Raw genomic sequence first — 8,061 nt, 5'->3', positions numbered from 1 at the left:
CGGGCAAGTTTGTACTGCACTAATGGAGTCCAGTAGAAGAGGCTTTCAAGCTTCATGCATTTGAAAGGACCGTCACTGCTGATAATGTTGTAGAACTGCATAGCAGGCTCATATCTTGTGTGGACAGTCCTTAATAAGAAAAAGTGGTTGTCATTGCTGGCAAGAATAAGCCTGATTTCCCCAAAATAAGGAGCCCCGCCAACCCGCCTCACAACGACAAGCATATCTTGTTTGTAAAGCAGGCCGTGGATAGTTGCTTTACATGGTGATAATATATTTCCTTGATCACAGATCACCTCCTGTACTTCTTTTTGTATTTCTGGTGTGCAAAGCTCACTTGAGAATGAGGAAGCATTGACTAAGCCATGAATACCTTCTCATGAATACCATGAATAATACGCGCACAGTCCGAGGAATCTGCGCACAGCTTTCTTATCGGCCGGTGGCGGAAACATTGCGGTAGCAGCTGTTTTCTGCGGGTCTGGGCGTACTCCCTCTTTGCTAACAATGTGGCCTAGAAACAGCAGCTCTTCATAGGCAAAGTGGCACTTCTCTGCTTTCAAAGTTAGCCCGGACGATTTGATTGCGTCTAGTACTGTTCGAAGCCTTTTCAGGTGCTCTTCAAAGCTCGAGGCGAAGACAACGACGTCATCTAAATATACCAGACAAATCTGCCACTTCAGGCCTGCCAGCACTGTATCCATTACCCGCTGAAATGTCGCTGGTGCGGAACAGAGACCAAACGGCATCACCTTGAACTCGAAGAGGCCATCTGGAGTGATGAATGCGGTCTTCTCGCGATCTCTTTCGTCGACCTCAATTTGCCAGTAGCCGCTCTTGAGGTCCATCGATGAGAAATACCTGGCGTTGCAGAGTCGGTCCAGTGTGTCGTCGATGCGAGGGAGGGGTAGACGTCCTTCTTTGTGATGTTGTTCAAGCGCCGGTAATCAACCTAGAATCGAAGTGCGCCGTCTTTCTTTCTCACTAGAACAACAGGTGCCGCCCAGGGGCTCTTTGAAGGCTGGATAACGTCGTCGCGCAGCATTTCTTCCACTTGGTCCCGGATGGCTTGTCGTTCTCGCGGCGACACTCGGTAGGGGCTCTGGCGGAGAGGTCGGGCGTGCTGGTCGGTTATAGTGCGATGTTTAGCAATTGGCGTTTGTCGGACTTTTGGCGATGACGAGAAGCACTGGCTGTAGCTCCGAAAAAGATTGCGGATCTGGTCTGGTCTGGTCCGGGGCAGGGCTGGGTTTATGTCGAAAGTGGGCGAGTTCTCTTGGTCAGGTGAATCTTCTACGGATGGATCTGAGAGGGCGAATGAGTCTCGTACGTCGGATATTTCATCGAGGAAAGCAATCGTCGTTCCTCTGTTAACGTGCCGGTATTCTTCGCTGAAGTTTGTCAGGAGTACTTCGGCTTGTCCTTTCCGGAAATGTGCGATGCCTCTGGCGATGCCGATTCCTCGGTCGAGAAGCAACTGCATGCTCCCCTCGATAATGGCTTCAGTGTTATCCGCTTCCATGGCACCTGCGGTGATGAAGACGCTTGAGCGGGGTGGGACACTCACTTGTTCCTCCAGGACACTGAGCGCAACGTGATGTTCCGGAGTTCACATCGACGGGATGGCCTCGTCCGTGGAAAGTGTGATCATCTTGGACCGCAGGTCGATGATCGCCTGATGCTCATTAAGGAAACCCATGCCCAAGATCACTTCGCGGGAACATTGGCTAGCACTACGAAGGTCGCGGGATAGGTATGTACCTTGAGAGTAACTCGCGCTGTGCACCGTCCTGATGGCGTAATGAGGTGGCCCCCTGCGGTGCGAATTTGTGGGCCGATAATTGCCGATAATAATTGCCGGCCTATCTTTGTGGCAACACAAGTTCTATTCCGTCATCCTGAAGAAAGAATCAGGGAGGTGATGGAAGCTTTCCACATTGCCTGGCACGGGAACTGCGTGAGTAAGCCGTCCGTATCGCTCACGAAAAAGAGATAGGTTATCTGCGTAAATGTTGAGTTTGTTCAGTCATAACATGGAATCTTAACTGTTTTTATCTGTACCTACCTATGATATCTTTTCATATTTAAGTGTTTGTTGCCTTCCCATTAAACTAGTTGTTAAAAAGGCGCTTGTCCTGTGGTTTCTTCTCGGTCTTTTGTTTGTTCGCGCTGTCGTGATTAGAGGCCCAGCCAGCGGAAACAGCCGAGCAGTCAGGCGCCATCAGACCACTGCGGCCGAAAGCGCTGCTGTTCGGGGGGGACGAAAGAGACACTGGCGTGGGGCAGCTACTGGCGACGGCGTCGGCGTGCGCAAAGGCGTCTAATCCCCTTCGCCGGGGAGGCTGAGTGCGGTGTTTCTCCCGGACTGCCCGTGGACCGATGGAAGGGACCCAGTGGCGACGACGGCGGACGCGACGGCGCCGCCAACTCATTGCCCGCGTGCGCCTTGAGCAGCCGACAAAGCGGAGGGGCGACACGGCTGATTTGTCCATGAAGAGGTCACCGGTGTGAGCCGTCAGCACTCGCGTCTGCATCGATCAGGATCATCACACAGCAGCTAACGACCTTTGGGCCTGGTCGGCCCACGGCAAACCAAACAGTTCGCGACTAAGAGACGCCAAGTTCCTCCTTGCCAGTGTGTGTGTGTGTCTGTGCGGTGTGCGCGGTCACGTGGGGAGGGCGAAGCCTAAGAAGACGCTAGCGGCCCATTGGACGCTCAACCAGAGATCAGATTCCCTAGCTGGGTGCCTGGGGAATGTGAACTGCATTTAACCAGCAATCTGTGGTGTGTCAGAGCATCCTCCCCCATTTTCTGACTTTGGTGTACTTGCGGTTTTGTAAATATGTAAAATAAACCTTCAAGCTTGCTATTCCTCCCGAAGGCTTCCCTTCGTAGCCTGCTGCTTCGTCCTCATGCGTTGAAGACCCTGGTCCCGATCCCCGAGCATATCAACTGGATGGCAGCGGTGTGATGGTCTGCGCCCGGTCCTGACTCTGGTATGGTAAGTGCACGATCCTTCTCTTGGAGCATTGCCAGGTTTTACAACTTTGGAAATTTGTTAGCCTAGGTAATCGAAGGTTGATAGAAGAGTCAGCCGGGGCTCCTCTAGCCACGTGTCGTAGAGACTTGCCATTGCTGGAATAGTCGTGGACTAGATGAAGCTGCGCAAACCAGACCTGGTTCTTATATGCGGGGAATTGGGCGTTGATTGTGGGTCCATCCGTAGAAAACCGGAATTGAATAAAGCAATTGAGGATTTCGGTGCGGACGCGGAGGAGGTAGCAGGATGTTGGGAGCTAATTCAGGAGGAATTAGCGAAGGCACAGGAAGAAAAGAAGCGAGAGGATGAAGAAAAGAAAAAACGCGAAGAGCATGAAAGTAAGATGGAAAAAAAAAACGGCAATTTCCTCGCCGGCGTCCCAGAACCCTCCTCGCAGCGCCGCCCCTCCTCCTCCTGTTTTTCTCCGTTCTCCTCTTTTTTTTCTTTCACGGCTGTTGCGCTGTTCGGTCATTCCTCCGGCGAGTCTGCCTCCGCGCACCGCCGCCGCGAATCTGCGCGTCTTCTGGACCGGGGCCTGGTCAGCGCGCCTCTCAATGTGCTGACGCATGAACACGTAGGTGGTGGTGGAAACGTTTATTGCCAATGATGTAAATCGTAGGGGCGCCTGGTTTGCCGCAAAAGTTTGCATGATGACGAGAATTGGTCTGGGTATCGGGCATCATAGAGTTAATATAACCAACTCTAGAGCGAAAGCTGCCCATTGAGCCCATGCATTCCAGTGGGCAACGCATGAACGCAGCCATCACACAACGGTTTGCGTGTGTTGCCAGCTGTTTTGTCACTTTCTAAATCTGGCCAAAGAACGGAGTTGGAACCTGGCAACGTAGTCCGTGGGAAGATGGCGGTATGCAGAGTAGCTCTCGACTGCTCTAAACTGCAGTAAACAACGGCAAAATCGTCGCGTTTGGATCGTTTTCAATGGTATGCAGTGTCGCATACCGACCGTAATTTCATATAGTTGGCTTGTGACTTCTGAATTGTTATTTGAAGGCAAGTACCGCGATTGTGGCGCGCTTGGAGTGTATTTCGTCTGTAGAGCGCACGGGATTTTTCATGTCCTCTGTTGTCGAGTGCAAATACACGTGGGAAATTTGCTTTGGCCCCAAAACGACGAACACAATTCGCAAAGGAACCGAATGCCCAAGGTAAATGGAGCAACTGCTCTGCCTGGTTTGTTTTGAATTTTTAGGTTAAATGTCGACGGTTTGTTAGAGTGCCGCGGGCCTCTCGCATTTTTTTATCTGTCTCCTTCGCCGAGGAAGACTGTGCCGTGTCTTTCCTGGCGCGGGACGAGCTCATAATGGGATTTTTCGTACGCAGCAACGCTAGAGCATCACGAACGAGTGAAGCAAGGTGGAGGCAGAAATGCATGAAACGGCATGTACCGCTCGAGAAACCTTTGTTTCATGTCAAGCATTGTGCGCATTAAATTGTGGCTGCTTGGTTGGTTGTTGTGGTGGGTTTTTGTTCTTATTTGTGTTTGCGTTGTTTTTTTAGGTTTATGGCTGCTCTTGCTTCTAATGTAAGACACTGCTTTTTTGCTGAGATATTTTTTATTCCTCTGTTTGGTTTCAAAACTCATTTACGAGAAGCTAGTTCAGCAAGTACTTTATACGCACGGGATAAGAAGGGTCCTGCGATTACATGTATGCTGTCTTGTTTTCATGCCGATTTCCTGCCACTGACAGTGTTCAGAGCGATAATGCGCTGTATCTCATGCTTGAGCTGATGATCATAAGTGTGCCTCTTTTCCGTCTAATAAACAGTTGGTACAGTGCCCATGTGTTGTCCTTATTGTGCCGTTGTCGTTGCGCGGACGTCCATTTCAACAGTGTTACCTTTAATTACAACATGCATTAGTTCTGAAAAACGTAATAAAAACGCATTTAAGCAAGAACACTTACATCCTTTATAAGTAGCACAAATTAGTACTCTGTTAAGCAGATTGAGGCAATGGCGTTAAGAAAGCCGAATGCCGTGAAAATGTAAACGGCAGCAAGTTTGGTTTGGTTTATTCGGGTTTAACGTCGCAAAGCGACTCAGGCTATGAGGGACGCCGTAGTGAAGAGCTCCGGAAATTTCCACCACCTGGGGTTCTTTAACGTGCACTGACAACGCTCAGCACACGGGGTTCTAGAATTTCGCCTCCATCGAAATTCAGCCGCCGCGGCCGGGATCGAACCCGCGTCTTTCGGGTCAGCTGCCGAGCGCCTAACTACTGAGTCACCGCGACGGGGCTAAACGGTAGCAAGGTTAATTCGCTTGGTATCATCCGCCTTTAAAGAGAGTTCCGAGAGCGAGAGATTTTCGTTCACACGCTTTGCAGTACACAGTTCTCGCGAAATGTGCATATGTATCACTTCCCACGTTTACTCACAAATGATGCAAAATGCCCGATCCTTTTGGAGCTTTGGCTTGCATCAACGCACGAAGGTTGCTTCGCGGTGAGCGCGAGTGACTCTTTGTCGCATGCAGCTCCTTGCATTAAGTGTCTTGATCCCACAGCTCAAGCAATTTGAAATCAGATTCGAAAGCAGAAGTTCAAAACCGAAACTCCGAGAGAGTTCACTCAGTTTACTCGTGAATATGTTCACAATCGTCCGATATTACAAGAAATGGCCACAATCAGTATGCTAAAGTTTACAAAAAGTGTTTAAAACATTGAAAATACGTGTAAGAATGACATAGAGTTATTTTCTCTACAGCAGTTTTCCGAATTCAAGTTCAAACTTCACCCATCCTTGACTTTGCGAGAAAAAAACTGTACTGGCCACAATAATGTGTTGTAAGATGGCTTCCAAGATGGCGACTTACATGCGTGGACCGCTTTGCTAGCTCAGCTTTACCCCCCTGTCGGGCATGCAGCAGTATTGGGTATTGAGCAGTCCGGGTTTGTAGTTGTCGCCAATGTGCAGCCTGCGCTATGGTGAGGGACGGAGCGGGGGGTGCGTATTCCGTTCGTTTGTCTCGGTAATACGAGAGAATACCACGGAAGGAGACCAGGTAGTGCGAGGGCCGCGGGCGAACGGACCGTCGTGTGAATCGCCCTTTAACGCCATTTTAAGTACGTGCGCAGTCGCCTTCTTTGCGCGAGGAACGTGCCGGCCACACAAATGGCTCGAAGGGCAACGCGAAAATCGCGAGCCGGCCGCCCTAGAAGCTCGCCAAGAGCAGAACAGCTGTGAAAGAAAATACGAGCAGAATCGCAGAATCGCTTTATTAAGGCAAAAGCCTTTAATGCCTCATACTGTCGTGAGCAGGGAATGCTAGCAAGTGTGTTCGAGTTCCGGCGAAGAAAAAAAAAACTTTATTGAGACTGAGAATCGAACCAGGGCGTTTGGCACTTCAAGGGTAGTCGCTGCCATTCCGCCACGAACTCGGTTTGAGCAAGAATAAAGGCAGATCTAGTGAACGCGCGGGTTTCGTGAGTGAAATAAAACATGAAAAAATTGCGAGTATGAAAAGAAACAAAAATATAAGAAATTAATCATAAAACACGAAAAATAATAGAGAAAAGGCACATCCAGTGAACGCACGGGTTTAGTGAGTAAAATAAAACAAATAAAAAAACGCAAATTTGAAAAGAAACAAAATAATAAAGAAATTAAACTATAAAACATGAAAAATATTAAAGAACACAGACCGCGTGGTCCAGAAGACGCGCAGATTCGCGGCGGCGGTGCGCGGAGGCAGCTCGCCGGAGGAATAGACCGAAGAGCGCAACAGCCGTGAAAGAAAAAAGGAGGAGGAGGAGAGCGGAGGAGGAAGGGCGGCGCTGCGAGGAGGGTTCTTGGACGCCAGCGAGGAAATTGCCGCAAAAACGGCTCGATGTACAGATAACTCAGGCTGCACAGGCAGAACGCACTAGGCTAGAGGTGCCAAACACTGGCGAGCCAGGCAGCATCAAGTGTAAAAATTGTAAGGATAAAGAAGAAGATGCGTCGGATGATTTGAAAAGACGAAAAGTAGGTGACAGTGTTCTCGAGAGTTTTTGGCCAGCGCAACGCTTGTGTGTCTTTTGCCGACCTGATCCGAGACTGCTGCCGTTGCCGTTCCCGTCGCCCCAGTACCTCGTAACAAACCCCCCGCTACATTTGGTGGAGGTGCCGGGGTAAAAACATCGGCCCTGGAGCTCCGTAGTCGTGCTCTCCCGACGCGCAAGATGCCCGAGGACGTCCAACACCAGGCCGTACAAGTGGGCCAGGCTGTCATCTGTGCCGGCTCCCTTCGTCAACGGGGCCCGACCATTTTCAGCGGGACTGACGAGAACGATGTTGAAGATTGGCTCACATCGTACGAGCGGGTGAGCGTATACAACAAATGGGACGATGTGACGAAGCTAAACAACGTCATCTTTTATCTCGCCGGTGTGGCTAACCTCTGCTATCGCAACCATGAGGCAGATATTCAAACCTGGTCCACCTTTAAGACTAAATTTGCAGACGTATTTGGTCGACCGGCTGTCAGGCAACTCCGAGCCGAACAGCGATTGCGTGAACGATCTCAGCAGGCTAGTGAAAGCTTCACTAGCTACATTGAAGATGTCGTCGACTTGTGCAAGCGGGTCAACGCTCGTATGTCGGAAGCCGACAAGATCCAACACATCTTGAAAGGCATCGATGACGACGCTTTTCAGATGCTTCTAGCGCGCGACTTGCGTACCGTTGCTGAAGTCGTCACGCTGTGTCAAAGCTTTGAGCAGTTGCGCAAGCAGAGGATTCTGACACGCCAGCGGCCACAGCAGGTTGAGTCGCTCGCTGGGCTCACACCTGCTCCTGACCCCTCGCTGCTACAGCAGATTAAAGACTTCCTGCGGGAAGAAGTGGCACGTCAACTTTCCTTTCTGCCGAGCGCTCACGACCGACCATCATATCTGACTCCAGCGCTCCGACATACAATTCAAGAGCAAGTTGCTGAGGCTCTTCCACCGGCTCATCCGTCACCACCTGTCACGGTTCCGCTGACATACGCATCTTCTTCTTTATCCTTACAATCCCTT

The 8,061-nt window shown here is 50.4% G+C and overlaps 1 protein-coding gene across 2 annotated transcripts in view; it reads left to right on the top strand.

The window, feature by feature from the left end:
• Positions 1 to 8,061, top strand: part of LOC149334468 (endothelin-converting enzyme 1-like) — a 369,834-nt gene that overhangs the window by 238,960 nt on the left and 122,813 nt on the right. The gene's annotated exons all lie outside the window — the stretch shown is intronic.

The sequence above is a fragment of the Amblyomma mixtum genome, chromosome 8 (genome assembly GCF_055824585.1).
Source record: "Amblyomma mixtum isolate Tamu chromosome 8, ASM5582458v1, whole genome shotgun sequence".
Taxonomy (NCBI): Eukaryota; Metazoa; Arthropoda; class Arachnida; order Ixodida; family Ixodidae; genus Amblyomma; species Amblyomma mixtum.
The sequence above is the reverse complement of the archived record's forward strand: the minus strand, read 5'-3'. Positions and strand labels throughout refer to the sequence as shown.